This window comes from Pongo pygmaeus, chromosome 3, assembly GCF_028885625.2.
Source record: "Pongo pygmaeus isolate AG05252 chromosome 3, NHGRI_mPonPyg2-v2.0_pri, whole genome shotgun sequence".
Taxonomy (NCBI): domain Eukaryota; kingdom Metazoa; phylum Chordata; class Mammalia; order Primates; family Hominidae; genus Pongo; species Pongo pygmaeus.
Window position 1 is genome coordinate 45,386,641 of NC_072376.2, and position 17,660 is coordinate 45,404,300.

Sequence of the window (17,660 nt, forward strand, 5' to 3'; positions counted from 1 at the left end):
GGCTGGAAAGTTGAAAATCAATATACCAGCAAGTTTTAGTGTCTGAGGAGGGCTCACGCTCCACTTCAAAGATGGCATCTTCTAAGTGTCCTCATATGAACAAAAGGAGAAACAAGCTCTCTCACGCTTCTTTAATAAGGATGCTAATCTCATTCCTGGGGGTTCTGCCTTTATGATTTAATCGCTTTCTAAAGGTCTCTCCTCTTAATCACTTTGGGGATTAAGTTTCAACATATGAATTTTGGGGGGACACCAACAGTCAGACCACAGCATTTATCCCCTGATCCCCTAAATTTATATCTTTCTCACATGTAAAAAAAACATTCATTTCATCCTAATTTCCCTAAAAGTCTTAACTCATTGTGGCATCAACTCAAAAGTCTAAAGTCCAGAGTCTCGTCTAAATGTCATCTAAATCAGATATGGGTAAGACTCAAGGTTTGATTGATCCGGAGGCAAATTATTCTCCAGCTGTGAAGCTTATTATTTTAATAATAAAATTATTATTTAACTTCAATAAATTAAAATGTATTAATTTTTCAATAAATTTGGAAAATATTTGTTTCCAAAATACATGGTAGAATAGGTATAAGAGATATATTTCCAACCTAAAAGTGAGAAATAGGAAAGAAGAAAGATATAGTAAGTTCCAAATAGGTCCAACACCCAATAAAGCAGGCAATATTAAATTGTAGGGGTTGAGAATAACCTTCCTGGATTCTGTATCCCACCTTCTGAACACACTGGGATAGGGGTTGGGCCTCCAAGGTTCTAGGTGTCCCTAAAACATTGTCCCGTTGTGTCAGCCTAAATGGCAGTTCTCCCAGGCTGGAGTCACTTGCTTAAGGCTCTTCAGGTCTGGAATCCCTCAGGCAGCCCCAAAACTACAGCTCCTCTAGGCATTTCCCTAGAGGAGGCTGCCTGTGCTGACCCTGCCTCTGTGTTATAGAGCTGAACTGGGGTCCCATTGCCTGGCACAGTAAAACCAGATACTCGCAACAAGATTTTTGCAGTGATAGAAAGGAAGGTGTTTATTGCAAGGCACCAAGCAAAGAGAATCAGGTGGCTCATCCTTGAGACCTGAACTCCCCAATGAATAGCAGGTAAGAGTTTTTTCAGTCAGGGGTAAATTTCAGGAAAGCAGAAGCTACAGGCAAAATTACAAATCAATACTTGGAGGTTACACACTGGTTTTGGCCTAAAAGTTTGTGATATCTTGAAGCAGGGGCTTACAGGTTATAGGTATATTTAAAGATTTTCTGATTTGCAATTAGTTGATAAAGAGAAGCTTTGTTTAAAAATTTAGAGTCAGTAGGACTGGTTAATGGTTACAGTGGGCTCAATTATTCTAAGTACCTCAGGAAGAAACTTAGAACAAAAGACAATAAAGTTTAGTCTTCACCTCCTCCTTATCTTGTCTGTGGGGTCCTCAAGTAGGGGTTGGAGCCTATGAAAGAAAACTCAGGGAGATATATTAAGATTTTGCATTTAGTTTTTATAGGGAAAACAAACATCTCTGGGACCTTAATTTCTTTAGCTACTGTTTCAAGCTATTACCTTCTTTAACAGTTTACATATTTACTTCTCAAGGCCTGGAATTTCTCTTGAAGGAACTTAGTTTTTTTTTTTCAATGCTGTGGCCCACAGACCCCCTGAACAGGGAGATCCCTGCTCTACCTCACCTGCTGCAGTTCCGTCTGGACCTTGAAACTCTGCTGGCATCTTTTGAAATCTAAGTGAAGGTAGCCATGCCCTCACAACTCCTACACTCTGCACCCTGATAGAGATATCACAAAGAGGATGCTGCCTAATCTTATCATGTGTGCCTTTCTTCTAGAGGAGTGGCCCCATCTGCACCTGAAGCTGCTTGAGCCACAGCTGGGGAATCCAAGGAATGTTGTACCAGAATGAAAAGTGTGCAGTCTTAAAATTATTCTTCACTCTAAGCCCTGGCTTTCTGGGCTTGTACTGAGAGAGGTGGTCCAGCAATCTTCAAAATGTTCTCTCCTAAGCATGCTTTTTCATTCTTTTCAACACAGCCCAGGGTGAGAATTTTTCAATCCTTTAAGTCCTATTTATCTTTTAATTATAAATTCTGCTTTTATTCTTTTCTCTGTTCCTGCATTTTAGCATAAGCGTTCAAGAAAGCTAAGCTACTCCCTGAATACTTTGCTTAGGTATTTTTTCACCAAATATTTTATTGCTCAGAGTTCTACTTTCCACAGAACACTAGGACACAAATACTATTCAGACAAGTTCTTTGCCACCTCCTAACAAAGACTGCCTTTTCTTCAGTTTCCAATAATATGTTCCTCATTTGCAACTAAGCCCATATCAAAATGGCCTTTATCATCCATGTTTCCACACATTCTGATTATAACAACTTAGGCAATCGCTAAGAAGATTGGGGCTTTCTCTACAGCTCACATCTTCTGAGTTTTCACCAGAATATCTCTGAATGTTCCAACCATGACAGTGTAGACTGTTTTAGCAAAGATCTCCAAACTCTTCCAGCCTCTACCAATTACCCAGTTCCAAAGCAGCTGCTACATTTTTAGGTATTGGTTACAGCAGCACTCCATTCTCTGAATCCATTTGTAAGGTTCCTCCTGACTTTCATAATAAAATACCTTACACTAGGTGATTTATAAATAAGAAAAATTTATTGTCATGATTCTAGAGGCTGTGGAGTCCAAGATCAGGGTGCTAGCAGATTCATTGTCTGTGGAGGACTTGCTCTCTACTTCAAAGATGGTGTCTTTTGTATGTCCCCATAGGGAGAAAAGAGAAACAGGCTCCCTGAAGCATCTTTTGTAAGGGCACTAATTCTATTCATGATGGCTCTACCCTCATGACCTAATCAACTCCTAAAGAACTCTCTTGTTAATGTCATTACATTATGGATTTTCAACATAAAAATTTTATGGAGACAGCAACATTCAGACCATAGCACCTTCTTTTGTATTCCTCTCACATCAACACTCTTTCTAATCAGATGTTTTTTAACAGCGGGCAGGTCTATGCCAGCCTACCCCAAAGTCCCAGCAAGCTGAGAGACCAAAGAAAGAGGTTGTCAAATTCAGTTTCTTATGAAGCCACTTTTTAATAGAGACTTAGGAACAGAAGCTGTATCTGTGTCTCAGATGGTGGCAAGAAAAGATGATGGATCCCTGCACCATTACCCCCAGATCCAGGGATTATATACTATAGGTGAGGGGCACCCATGTTTCAGAGGAAATAGGTAGGAATTTGCCCTAAGGGAAGGATTTATTGTAAGTACATGCACTTACACAAGGAACAATAAACTCAATGTCTCAGAGGCATTCCAGGAACCAGAGTTGATCAGAAGTCAACATGGCAGATTACCTTCCAAAATGGGGTTGCTTTAGCCTCAACAGACTTCAATTTTGAAACATTGATTTTTATAAACTAGCCTAATTTCTAGAGTCTCTGTGTTACCAACTATGGATTCTTTGGCTCTGAATCCAATAGAAATTGAAACATGGCCCAAAGAGTTTTTCCAAACAAGGCTTTATTGGAGCTTATGCCTTGTCATAAGGGAGGCAGCGAAAGAGAGATTTCTCTGGCTTGCCCTCTCCAAAGGAGTTGGGAAGGCAGTAGTTTTAAAGTGGCTATGGTGGGAAAGGAGTGATGTTCAGGCATGTAGAGCAGAGAACTTTTAAGCACATGCATTGCATGTTTTATTAGCATGTTAAATCTCCATCTTGGGTGTGATTTTTAGTATAATGAAGCCAAGGTTAAAGATCGGTCATTCTCCTGGCCTTGCACACATGTGGGAGATAGGGCTTCTTCTCTTGAGTAAGATTTATGGTGGTAGCTGCTTATTTTAGCTTCCTCAAAGCCCTGCCATCAGTCAGTGTGATGCCTTGTGCAAGATTTATAGTACAAAGTCTGGATGATCTGGTTAGGGTCTGCACTGGCCACGGGACTCTCAGACTCTCCCATCACCTTGCAGTAGAGATCCCCAGTGGGGAATGAAATGGTGGGAGGCAAGTGCCATCCCTTATCTGTCTCATTTGAGTATATCTGGTATTTAAAGACAGTATTTTCCAGTATTGTCCTTTTATTTCTTATCTTTTGAATTTGTAAAAGTTTTCAGTGTTTTATTCTCTTTGCCTCAAAGGCAAAGATGAAATATTCCTCTCACAAAAAGGTCTTCGTTCCTCTTCATATACTCACTGATAGAATAACCCACTTAATACTATTGGTTCACATTCTAGGCCATTGAAGTCTGCAGACGTGAGCAGGTCTATATAAAGTGCAGTCCAAAACCTATTGATGTTGTATGTTGGGAAAAATGAAGTATGGTAGTTCCACCTTATCCTCAGGGAATACATTCCAAGACCCTCAGTGGGTGCCTGAAACCATAGGTAAAACCAAACCTGATCTCTTGTCAATCAGAACGCATTTCTGTTCATGTCTTTCACCCACAAATTTAGTCCCTTTTTCATATTGACAAAGTACAAATCACACACTGTGGCCCTAACTTTTGCAGTCTGAGGTGTGAATGAAAAACTAGCACAAAAGTACGTTTTCTTCTTCATAATTTCATGGATAAAAGGTTTGTTCTTACCATGGGCCTTAGCAAATTCAGCATACTTTTTTTTTCTTTACTTATTAAATTTAAAACTTTCTTTTCTTTTTTTTTTTTTTTTTTTTTTTTACTTAAAGGAAGCACTTTACAGCTTCACTTTGTCATATCCAAATTGCCAGCATTGCTACTCTTGTACTTTGAGACTATTATTAAGTAAAATAAAGATTACTTGAACACAGCCACTGAGATACCTTGACAATCTCATAACCGATACAACTACTAAGGGACTAAGAGGCAGGTAGCATATATACTCAGAACAGCAACCAATTTAAAACTTATACATTGTTTATTTCTGAAAATTGTTATGTAATATTTTTGAACTGAAGTTCACTATGGGTAACTATAGCTGTGGAAAGTGAAACTGCAGAGAAGGTAGGACTACTATATAGCAGACTTTCTAGTTGCCTTCTTTAACCCCCTGAGTATGCATCAAACTTGAAGAAGAGGAACACTGGAAGTGGCCAATGTAACTCTGTCTACTCATAAAAGTACAATTTGTCTGAAAGGTCCCCAAATTTTCAATTTTAGCTGGTAATCCGTTTTATTTTTAGTTTAATATTACCCTATACTACTGGATAAGAAACTGGATAAGGTTGAGGAGGAGACTAACTAGTAGTGAAACTTTTTCAATTTGCTAAACCTCAAAAGCCTGTATACAGGAGCACTGTGTGTTTTGAGAGGAACCTTATCTGAAATTAAAACAATGTCTCTTCCTGAATGTTAGGTACTAACTGAGTATCTATTGTTGTAGATGGTATTATCATCTCAAAATAGTAGAACTTTTGTTTTAATGATAAGACTTTTGGCTTGTGCCTATTTCATCATCTAATAACTATAACTGGGGACATGTAATTGTCATGAAAAGAAAGCCCAATTCAGAGCAGTACTGGTAAGCAGATATCAGTGTAGAGCCATCATTTTCTTGTCTTTCAGGAAATCACACAGAATCAATATATAAAATAAATAATTATGCAGAAACAATTTTAATGAAACTATGTGATAGATGAAAGTCTAAACAATAAAATAATTGAAAGAGCTACCACTGCTTTCAAAAGCAAGGACATGAACCAGAGGAAAAAAGGAGTCACAGAGAGGGTACTACACACAGATTTAAGATAAAGTCACTTTCAAAGTATATTTCTAGATAACAAAATGCGCATCTTGAGATTTAAAAAGCTTGAAATCTCCTTTGGAAACGCTAGGCTGATGATAAAAACCTTCCATCAACCTACTTGGGTTTTTAAAAAGCAATATACATATGGATAAAGAATCTTACATAGAAGTTACATTTGGGAGACGAACTGGAGAAAGATGTGTAAACAGAACCCTCAAGCTATTGTACCTCTGCCAGAACACAAAATTGGACAAATATCCAGTCAACAAAGCACATTCATGAGAACTAAATTATCTCGAGACCATCCTGGCTAACATGGTGAAACCCTGTCTCTACTAAAAATACAAAAAAAATTTAGCCTGGCGTGGTGGCGGGCCCCTGTAGTTCCAGCTACTCAGGAGGCTGAGGCAGGAGAAAGGCGTGAACCCAGGACGCGGAGCTTGCAGTGAGCGGATAGCGTCACTGCATTCCAACCTGGGAGACTGAGCAAGACTCCGTCTAAAAAAAAAAAAAGAACCAAATTATCAGGTGAGTTATTAACATAATAAAAAAGAAACAGGCATTGAATAGTGTAGAAAAGATAGTCCTCCTATATTGCCTACATCACCTTTCCCCAACCCCAGGCAACACAGAGTGGAGAAAATCTGTTTGACTGGCAGAGGAAGAGCAAAATGACTGTGGGACTTTGCATTAGAAACAAACGTTGCCCTGTCACAGTGGAACCCAATATAGGGCAGATTTCTGCCAGTGCCCATGAAAAGAGCATTTAGACCAGGACCGAGCCAGATGGGAATCCTCTACTCCAGCAGGAGGGCCCCAAGTTTTAGTCAGCTGCATCATTAGTAGAATAAAGGGGCCTCAGGCCCAGAATAAATTTGAGTGGCAGTGAGAACTCAGTAACTGCAGTATCTGGGAAGCCCTAGTACTATGCTGGTCTCAGAGGCAACAAACTTGAGGTGCAACCCGGTTTGAAAACGGAAGTGGTGGCCATGGAAATGTGTGTGTCATCCCTTTTCCATCTCCTGGAATACCAGTGGGTTCTTCCTGCCTGCTGCACAGACAAAACAAATTCACTGAGACCATGATATCACTGTACAGGCAGAGTTTAATAAAAGTAGGCTAGCAATGTTGAAGATGGAGTTATTACTCAAATTAGTCTCCCTAAGAACTCAGAGGCTAGAGTTTTTACAGATAATTTGGTAGGAAGAGGGCTAGCGAATGGGCACCACTGACTGGGGATGAAATCAAAGAGATGTGGAAAATGGTCCTTGTGCACTGAGTCTGTCTCTGGATCGAGGCTGCAGGACCAGATCGGTCATAAGTCATGGGACTGGGTGGGGTCAGTCACTACCACAATGCAAATTTCTGAAAAACTTCTCAAAAGACCAATCTTAGGTTCTGTAGTAGTGATGTTATCTATAGGAGCAATTAGGGAAGTGACAAATGTTGTGACCTCTGGTCATATGACTCCCGAGCAGTCACGGATTATAAAAACTATGCCTACATCATAGCAGAATTCAAGGCTCTCCCATAATCCTAATCCTATAGGCTTTCATTAGTTTTAGTCCCTGAGCAAAGAGGGGGTTAGTTTTAGAGAGGAACTATTGTTATTCTTCTTTCCAAGATAAAACATAAACTAAATTCCTCTCATGGTTAGCTTGGTTTATATCCAGTAATGAGCAAGAACAGCCTGGCTGTGAGTCTAGAAGCAAGATGGAATCAACCATGCTATATTTCTCTCATTGTCATAATGTTTGCAAAGATGGTTTCACTCCAGGTAGTGCAGCTGAGTGAGGGACTCCTACCACTTGAGGACAGGAGAGGCAAGAGTACAGAGGACTTTGTCTAACAACTGGGTACCAGCTCAGCTACAGTAAAGTAAAGTACCAGGAGATTTCTAAAGATCCAGATTCCAGGACTTTGTTCCTGTATGGTGTTTATAGATTCATCCTGGGTCAGAAAGTAATCTGCTTTCCTGAAGGAATGGATCAAAGCCCAGCAGAATTCACCACCTGCTGACTAATGTGGCCTTCTTCCTTGAATAAGCATCAGGCACAGCCAGGCAGCCATGGGCCTTTGGTGAGCTCTAGTACTGTTCTGGTCTGGAAGGCTGTGAGCTTCAGGTGTGACCCAGCTTGGTGCCAGTTGTGGTGGCCACTGGAGTGCTTGCATCATCCCTCCCCCAATTCCAGGCAGCCAAGCACAGAGAGAGACCTCTTCTGCTTGGGGAAAAGAGAGGGAAGAGAGAGAGAGAGAAAGACTTTGCCTTGAAACTTAGGGAATTCTGCCTTATCTTCACCAAGTTCATGAAAGATGTGTATCTAGGAATTGGCAAGAGTCACAGTATTCCTGGCTTAGTGCACCTCTCCTCCTCCCATGCTGAAACAGCTACAGTGACAACAGTCTTAGGTGACAACACTCGGTTCTTTCTGAATTCTGAGAAAGTGTTCTCAAGAAGGATGGGTACAAACAAGCCTACATTGTGAAGATTGGAATAAATACCTAACTCTACAATGCTAGCCATCAACAATCATCTACAAATATTAAAAACGTCAAAGAAAACGTGACCTCAGAAAATGTACTAAAGCCACCAGCCATCAACCCTGGTGAGACAGAGCTATGTGACTTCTCAGACAGGGAATTCAAAATAGCTGTCTTGAGGAAGTGCAACAAATTTTAAGATAACTTGGAAAAGGAATTCAGAATTCTATCAGATAAATTTAACGAACAGATGCAAGTAATATTAAAAGAAAAGCAAAATTCTGGAGCTGAAAAATTTAATTTACAAACTAAAAAAATGTGTCATGGTGTCTCAAAATCAGAACTGACCAAGCAGAAGAAAGTATTAGTGATCTCAAAGACATGCTACGTGAAACAATAATAAAAACAAAGTATGCCTACAAGATCTAGAAAATAGCCACGAAATGGCAAATCTAGGAGTTACTGGCTTTCAAGAGGATGTATAAAAAGAACTGAGGGTTGCAAATTAATTCAAATATATAATAAAAGAGAACTTTCCAAACCTAGAGAGAAATATGACTATCCATGTATAAGAACATTAACCAACACCAAGCAGGTTCAACCCAAATAAAACCACTTCAAGAAATATAATAATACAACTCTCAAAGGTTAAGGACAAAGAAAAGTACCTAAATGCAGGAAGAGAATAGAAGCAAATAACATTTAATGGAGTTGCAACACACCTGGCAGCAAAATTCTCAGTGTAAACCTTATATGCCAAGAGGAGATAGGATGATATGTTGAAACTGATGAAGGAATAAACATTTTAAACCTATATGATATATCCAGCAAACTTATCCTTGAAACATGAAGGAGACATCTTTGTCATGAAATCTTTGGCTGTGTCTGTGTCCTGAATGGTATTGACTACATTTTCTTCCAGGTCTTTTTGTAGTATTGGGTTTTACGTTTAAGTATTTACTTGACAAATGGAATTTCATTAAACTAAAGAGCATCAGCTTAGCCAAAGTAAACATACAACCTACAGAATGGGAGGAAATTTTTTTGCAATCCGTACATTCAACAATGGTCTAATATCCAAGATCTGTAATGAACTTAAACAAATTTACAAGGAAAAAAAATCTAAAAGTGGGCAAAAGACATGAACAGACACTTTTCAAAAGAATACATACATGTGGCCAAGAAGCATATGAGAAAAAGCTCAACATCACTGATCGTTCAAGATCAGTACAGATCAAAACCACAATGAGATAACATCTTACATGAGTTAGAATGGCTATTGTTAAAATGTCAAAAAATAACAGCTCTTGGTGAGGCTGTAGGGAAAAAAAAGTGGAAGTGTAAAAGTTCAACCATTGTGGAAGAAAGTGTGGCGATTCCTCAAACAGCAAAAGACAAAAATACCATTTAACCCAGCAATCCCATTAGTTGGTATATACCTAAAGAAATACAAATCATTCAGGTATAAAAATCACATGCATACATTTGTTTATTGCAGCACTATTAATGATAGCAAAGATGTGGAATCAACCTTAATGCCCAAAAATTATAGACTGGATAAAGAGAATGTGTTACATATACACTGTGGAATACTATGAAGACGGTTTGAGACCAGCCTGACCAACACAGTGAAATCCTGTATCTACTAAAAATACAAAAAATTAGCTGGGCATGGTAGCAGGCACCTGTAATCCCAGCTACTCAGGAGGCTGAAGCAGGAGAATCACTTGAACCCAGGAGGCGGAGGTTGTAGTGAGCCAAGATTGTGCCATTGTACTCCAGCCTGGGCAACAAGAGCTAAGCTGTCTCAAAAGAAAGAAGTAGACTCCAAAACAATAAAAGTTAGATATGTTAACACCCCACTTTCACCATTGGTTAGATCATCAAGAAATAAAATCAAAATAAAGCAACAAACTTAATCTGAACTATTCACCAAATTGAACTAATAAACATTTGCAGAACATAATATTGAACAGCTGCAGAATACATACTCTTCTCATAAACACATGAAACATTCATAAAGACCATATGTTAGGCCACAAACCAAGTCTCTACAAATTCAAAAAAATAAAACAAAATTATACAAAGTATCCTTTCTAACCACAATGGAATAAAGTTAGAAACTGATATTAACAGGGGTTTTGGAACTATACAAATACATGGAAATTAAGCAGTATGCTCCGGAATAACTGTTGCATTAATTTAGAATTTAAAAAAGAAATTTAACATTTTATTAAGACAAATTAAAATGGAAACACAACATACCAAAACTTTATACAGGCTCCATGCAAGTCTGAAAGCCAGCAGGGAAGTCATTAAATCTTAAAGCTCTAAAACAACCTCCTTTTGATTCCATGTCCCACATCCAGGACATGCTGATGCAAGGTATGGGCTCCCAAGGGCTTAGACAGCTCTGCCTCTGTGGATCTGTAGCACACAGACCCCACAGCTGCTTTCACCAGCGGGCATTGAGTGCCTGTGGCGTTTCCAGGCACACTGTGCAAGCTGTTGGTGGATCTACTATTCTGGGGTCTGGAGGATGGTGGCCCTCTTCTCACACTCCACTAGGCAGTGGGGATTCTCTGTGGGGGCTCAATCCCTACATTTCCCTTCTGCACTGCCTTAGAGAAGTTCTCATGAGAGCTCCACTCCTGCAGCCTAGACATCCAGGTGTTTCCATACATCCTCTGAAATCTAGGCAGATGCTCCCAAGCCTCAACTCTTGCCCTCTGTGCACTCACAGGTCCAACAACATATCACATGGAAGCTGCCAAGGTTTCTTATGGCTTGCACCCTCTGGATCAGAGTCCTGAGACATATCTGGAGCCTGTTTAGCCATGGCTGGAAATGGAGCAGATGAGATGTGGGGTGCCATGTCCCAAGGCTGCACAAGGCAGCATCCTGGCCCCACCCACAAAACTATTTTTCCCTCTTAGGCCTGCAGGTCTGTGATGAGAGGGGCTTCCACGAAAATCTCTAAAATGCTCTGGAGGCATTTTCCCCATTGTCTTGGCTATTAACATTTGGCTCCTCTTTGCTCATTCAAATTTCTGCAGCTGGCTTGAATTTCTCCCCAGGCAATGGATTTTTCTTTTATACCACATGGTCAGGCTGGAAATTTTTCAAATTTGTATGCTCTGCTTCCCTTTTAAATGTAAGTTCCAATTTCAGACCATCTCTTTGTGAACACATATGAGTGTACACTGTTAAAAGCAGCCAGGGCATATCTCAAACACTTTGCTGCTAGGAAATGTCTTCCAACAGATGCCCTTCATCATCTCGTCCAGGTTCAAATTTCCACAGATCTTTAGAGAAGGGACACAATGCTATCAGTTTCTTTGCTAAAGCACAGCAAGAGTTACCTTTGCTCCAGTTCCCAATAAGTTTCTTATCTCAATCTGAGACCTCTTTAGCCTGGACTTTATTATCCATATCACTATCAGCATTTTGGTGAAAACCATTCAATAAATCTCTAGTAAGTTCCAAACTTTCCCTCCTCTTTCTGTGTTCTTCTGTGCCTTCCATGCTGTTCCAACTTCTGCTTCCACATTTTCAGGTATCTTTTGTGGCAATGCCCCACTTCTCTGGTACCAGTTTTCTGTATTAGTTCACTCTCACACTGCTGTAAAGAACTACCTGAAACTGAGTAATTCATAAAGAAAGAGGTTTAATTGGCTCATAGTTCTGCAGGCTATACAGGAAGCATGGCTGGGGAGGCCTCAGGAAACTTAGAATCATGGCAGAAGGCAAAAGGGAAGCTTGTACATCGTACATGGCTGGAACAGCAGGAAGAGAGCAATGGCGGAGTTGCTACACACTGTTAAACAACCAGATCTCATAAGAACGCTATCAAGAGACAGCACTAAGGCGATGGTGCTGAACCATTAGAAACCACCCTTATGATCTAATCATCTCCCACCAGGCCCCACCTCTGACAGTCAGGGTCACAATTTAACATGAGATTTGGGTGGGACATGAGCCAAACCATATCATTCAACAAATTTTTAGCCAGTCCAACTAAATAAAAAAGGTAAATGACCCAAATCAGTAAAATCAGAAGCAAAAAGGAGAGCTTACAACTGATACCACAGAAATTCAAAGGATCATTCGAGAAAATTATAAGCAATCATATGTCAATAAACTGGAAAACCTAGAAGAAATGTATGTGTTTCTAGACTCACACAATGCAGCAAGTTTGAAGAAATATAAAATCTGAATACAACAATAAGAAGTAATGAAACAATAATAAAAATTCTCCTATCAAAGAAAAGCACAAGACCTGATCACTTCACTACTGAATTTTAGGAAACATTTAAAGATGAATTAAGGCCAATCCTTCTCAAACTATTTCAAAAAATCAAATAGCAAATACTTTTAAACTCATTCTATGAGGCCAGTATCTCTCTGATACAAAAAGTAGACAAAAATACAACAACGAAAAAATCTCTCTGACTGCCTAAAATTGGGGTATATAGATAGATAGAGATACAGGCCAATATCTCTAATGAACACAGATGGAAAAACCCTCAACAAAATACTAGAAAATTGAATAACACATTAAAAAGATCATTTGTGATGCTCAATTAGGATTCATTTCAGCAGTGCAAAGATGTTTCAACATATTCCAGTCAATAAATTGAATACATCACATCAACAAAATGAAAAAAAGTAACGTGATCACTTCAATCGATATCAGAAAGCATTCAGTGAAAGTTATCCCTTCATGATAAAAACTCTCAAAAAACTGTTTAAAGATGGAACATGCCTCAAGTTAATAAAGGCCATATTTTACAAATCCACAGTTAGCATCAACTGAATAGGAAAAAATTTAAAGCCTTCTGTCTAAGATCTTGAACAAGAAAAGGATGCCCACTTTCACCAGTTTTAATCAACCTCATCCTGGAAGTTCTATCCAAAATAATTAGACAAGAGACAGAAAATGGGCATCCAAATAAGAATGAAATAACTCAAATTATCCTTGTTTGCAAATAATATAATCTTGTATTTTAAAATCCTAAAGACAAAAATCTATCTGAACTAATATAAAAAATTCACTAAATTTGCAGGATACAAAATCAACAAAGAAACATCAGTAGCATTTCTATATGTCAGCAGCAAAGAATCTAAAAAAGAAACCAAGAAATTAATAATATTTACAATAACTACAAAAAAACTAGAAATAAACTTAACCAAAAAAGTCAAAGATCACTATAATGAAAATTGTAAAACATTGATGAAAGAAGCTAAAGAGGACACAAATGGAAAGACAGTCCATGTTCATGGTTTAGAAAAAGCCAATATTGTTAAAATGTCCATACTACCCCAAGCAATCTACAGTTTCAATGCAATCCCTACTAATGTACCAATGATATTCTTTACAGAAACAATAATTCTAAAATTATATAGATCAACCAAAGAACATGACAAAGTCCATATATGACAATTATATAGATTAACCAAAGAACCAGAATAGCGAAAACAATTCTGAGCAATAAAGGCATTACATTACTTGCCTTCAAATTATACTACAAAGCTATAGTAATTAAAACACCATTTTACTGGCCTAAAAACAGACCTATAGATCAATGGAACAGAATAGAAACCCATTAAATAATCCACAGATATGAAACTGGCTCAAGTGTCCCATAAAAGCAATATTTATGGGTTTTTGAACAAACGTAATGATTGACCCTTTGAGTCTTAAAACTTACATTTGTCTCATCTGTGTTCCTTCTTCAGAAAACCAACCCTCAGGCACGGAATTAAAACTCATCAGAGCACCACATCCAGGCAATGAGATGCCAGATCCCTCCATCATGACTACTTCCTTACCTCTCCCTAATTCCTGTTTCCCTTTTTCCCCTGCTATCTATATACCCCAATTTTAGGCAGTCAGAGAGAAAGATTTGAGACTGAACCCTCATTCTCTATAGCTGCAGCACTCAATCAGTTTTTCTTCTCTGGCAATATTTGTTGTCTCCGTAATTGGCATTCTGTGTGGCAAACAATGGGACCTAGACTTGATCCCTGACATTTTAATAACACACATGCAGCCAACTCATTTTCAACAAATGCACCAATATTATAAATTGGGGAAAGAACAGTCTTTTCAGTAAGTGGTGCTGGGAAAACTACATATCCATATACAGAAGGATAAAACTAGACAACTATCTCTTGTCATAAAAAGGTCAAATCAGAATGGATTAAAGGTCTAAATGTAAGACCTCAAATTTTGGAACTATTAGAAGAAAACATTTGGGGAAGTGTTCCAGGACATTGTGCTGCGAAAAGATTTATTGAGTAAGACCTGAAAATCACAGGCAACCACAGCAAAAATGGTCAAATGAAATTACATCACGTAAAATGCTTTTGCATAGCAAAGGAAACAATTAACAAAGTGAAGAGACAACTCACAGAAGAGGAGAAAATATTTGCAAACTATTCAACTGACAAGGGATTAGTAACCAGGATATGTAAAGAATTCAAACAACTCAACAGCAAAAAAAAAAAACAAAAAAACAAACAAAAAAAAAAAACTGACTAAAAAATTGAAAAAAAAAAGAATAGACTTTTTTCAAATTTTTTTTCAAAGAAGACATACAATTGGCCAAAGGGGATATGAAAAATGCTCAATATCACTAATAATCAGAGAAATGCAAATCTAAACTACAATGAGATATCACCTCACCCTGTGTAAAATAGCTATTACCAAAAATACAAAAAAAAAAAAAAATCTGGCAAGGATGCTGAGAAAGGGGAATGCTCATACACCGTTGGTGGGAGTGTAAATTAGTATTAACACTGTGGACACTCCTCAAAAACTACAAGTAGCACTACCATATGATCCACCAATCTCCCAAATGGATATATATCCAAAAGAAAGAAAATCAGTATACCCAAGATATATTTACATACCCATGTTTATTCAGCACTATTCAGAAGAGCCAAGATATGGAATCAACCTACATGTGCCTCAACAATGAATGGATAAAGAAAATGTGGTACATTATACACAGTGAAATATCAGTTATGCACACAAAATAATGAAATTATGTCATTTGCTACAGCATGGTTGGAACTGGAGGACATTATGATAAGTAAAATCAGTCAGACACAGGAAGAAAAATGCCTCATGTTTTCACTCTATGTGGGAACTAAAAAAAATTGATCTCATGGAACTAGAGAGCAGAATTATGTTTACTTGAGGCTGGAAAGGGTAAATGGGGATGGGGAAATAAAGAAGAGCTGGATAATGCAAAAGTTACAAAAATGCAATTAGATAGAAGGAATAAGATCTAATGATTGGTAGCATAATAGTGCAACTATAGTTAATAACTTATTGTATATTTCCAAAAAAAAAGAAGAATAGAATTGGTATGTTCCTAACACATAGAAGTGATATCTGTTTGAAGTAATAAATATCTTAATTACCCTGATTTGATCATTTCACATCTTATCAAAATACCACATTCACCATAAATATTTCCAACTATTATGCATCCATAAAACTTAGAAATAAAAAATATTTTAATGTCATATTTGCAATTTGGTTCTGGTGTATGTACAGACATAGAGACAAAAAAACAGAAAAGAATGTCTAGAAGTAAATGAAATTTACAATTACCATATAGAAGGTCCATGCTATGATCTGAATGTTTGTATTTCTCAAAATTCATATGTTGAAACATAATCTAATGTATGAATGTGTAGTATTAGAAGTTAGGGCCTTTTGTAGGTGTTTAGGTCTGATATAAACTTCTGTTGTTTATAAGCCACTGAGTCATGGTATTTTGTTGTAATTCCCCTAACCAATAAAGGGAGTTTCTTTTCAAATAAGTGAGAAAATTATGGTTTATGTAAAAATTTTATTAGATAAACAAAGTAGCTATTTCAGTGAAAAGATTAAATCTTCACCCTTCCCCTATACCCAACACAAAAATAGCTCCAATGGATCAATTTCAATTGTAAAATATGACTTTATAACAATACTTAAAGAAATCATGAGAGGTGAAATTTGGGGAAGAAAAATGGGAGGAAATCATGGCTAAAGTATGACACAAAAGTTATGAATTATAGAAGATAAAATTGATAAATTTGACCAATTAAAAAAAAACATTGCTCAAAACCGTAACATAAAAAGTAAAAAGATAAATGATAAATTAAGAAAACATTTGCTAATTATACAATAGATAAAGAAATAATACCTTTAATATATAAAATGTTCTTACAAATTAATAACAAAAATACCCAAGAGAGAACTGGCAAAGGAGAGTTCAGATAAAACAAAGTATAAATGACTCTTAAACATATTTTCAAAAGCTCAGCCTCAATTCTAATAAGAAAAGTACAAATTATATTAAGATAAATCATTTTATTAAAATGCTAATTTTTATAACAAGATAATACTGTGTTTGCAGTGGGAAAGATAAACAAGTATAGCTATTGTGGTTAAGAGAGTAAATTGGAATAGTCTCTGGAGAAAGAAATCTTGTAGGAGCTATCAAACTTACAAATGCAAATTTATTTTACCAGGAAATTCAATTTCTATACATTTATACTACAAATACACTTACATTTATGTAAAATTATGTATTAATAACTATGTTTTTTAGTTATAACTAAGTTAGGAAATAATCTAAATAATAATCCGTAGGGCTACTTAAAAAAATCATATACAATCCACTTTGTGCTATTTAAAAAGGAAACTATGAGTTGACAAACAGCCAACTTGTGTGTGCGTGTCTGTATGCATGTATAAGTAAAAAAGAGGGAAACAAAGCACAATGCAGAAGAGTATCAGAGTGTCATAATTTTTAGAAACAAAGTTAGAAAATTATATTCAGATAAATTTATGAGTGTGTGTTTGCCTGAATTTACATAAAATATCTATGATAGTGTAAAAGAGACACTAATGGCATAATGTATGATGTGGTTCTATGAAGGGGATCTGAATAATGGGGGAGAACGGGTGAGTGCCTGGTATTTTATTCCTAATAAATTTGAATTTATTCAAATTCAATTGAATTGTGAACCAAGTGAGCGTATCATCCATTCAAAAATATATAAATAAAATATTTGTTTGCAAAAACATTAAATGAGAAGTTTTATATAGACTACAAGAAAGCTTGTTTGTCCGCATACCTTCTGAGGTGTTAAAGACTGGCTGTCCATGTTTTGGCTTGTGCTGCTTAAGTCAGTGTAGTTAGACAAAGACAGCAAGAAAGAGGCCTCTGAGCTTCTGTCTGTGTATGTGATTAGGCTATGGTGAGGGGGGGTGGTGGCCCTGGGACATGAGGGAGAACTTAATCCTTTTAATCTTATATGAGGCAGGAAACAGCATGAGTGTCATGTGCAGCTTCAGGCACTAGCAAGAGTCAGATTATTTAGAAGGGCCTGGCTCTCATTCAGTATCCACACAGAAGAGGGTTAGAAGTTCTGGGGTTTTTTTAT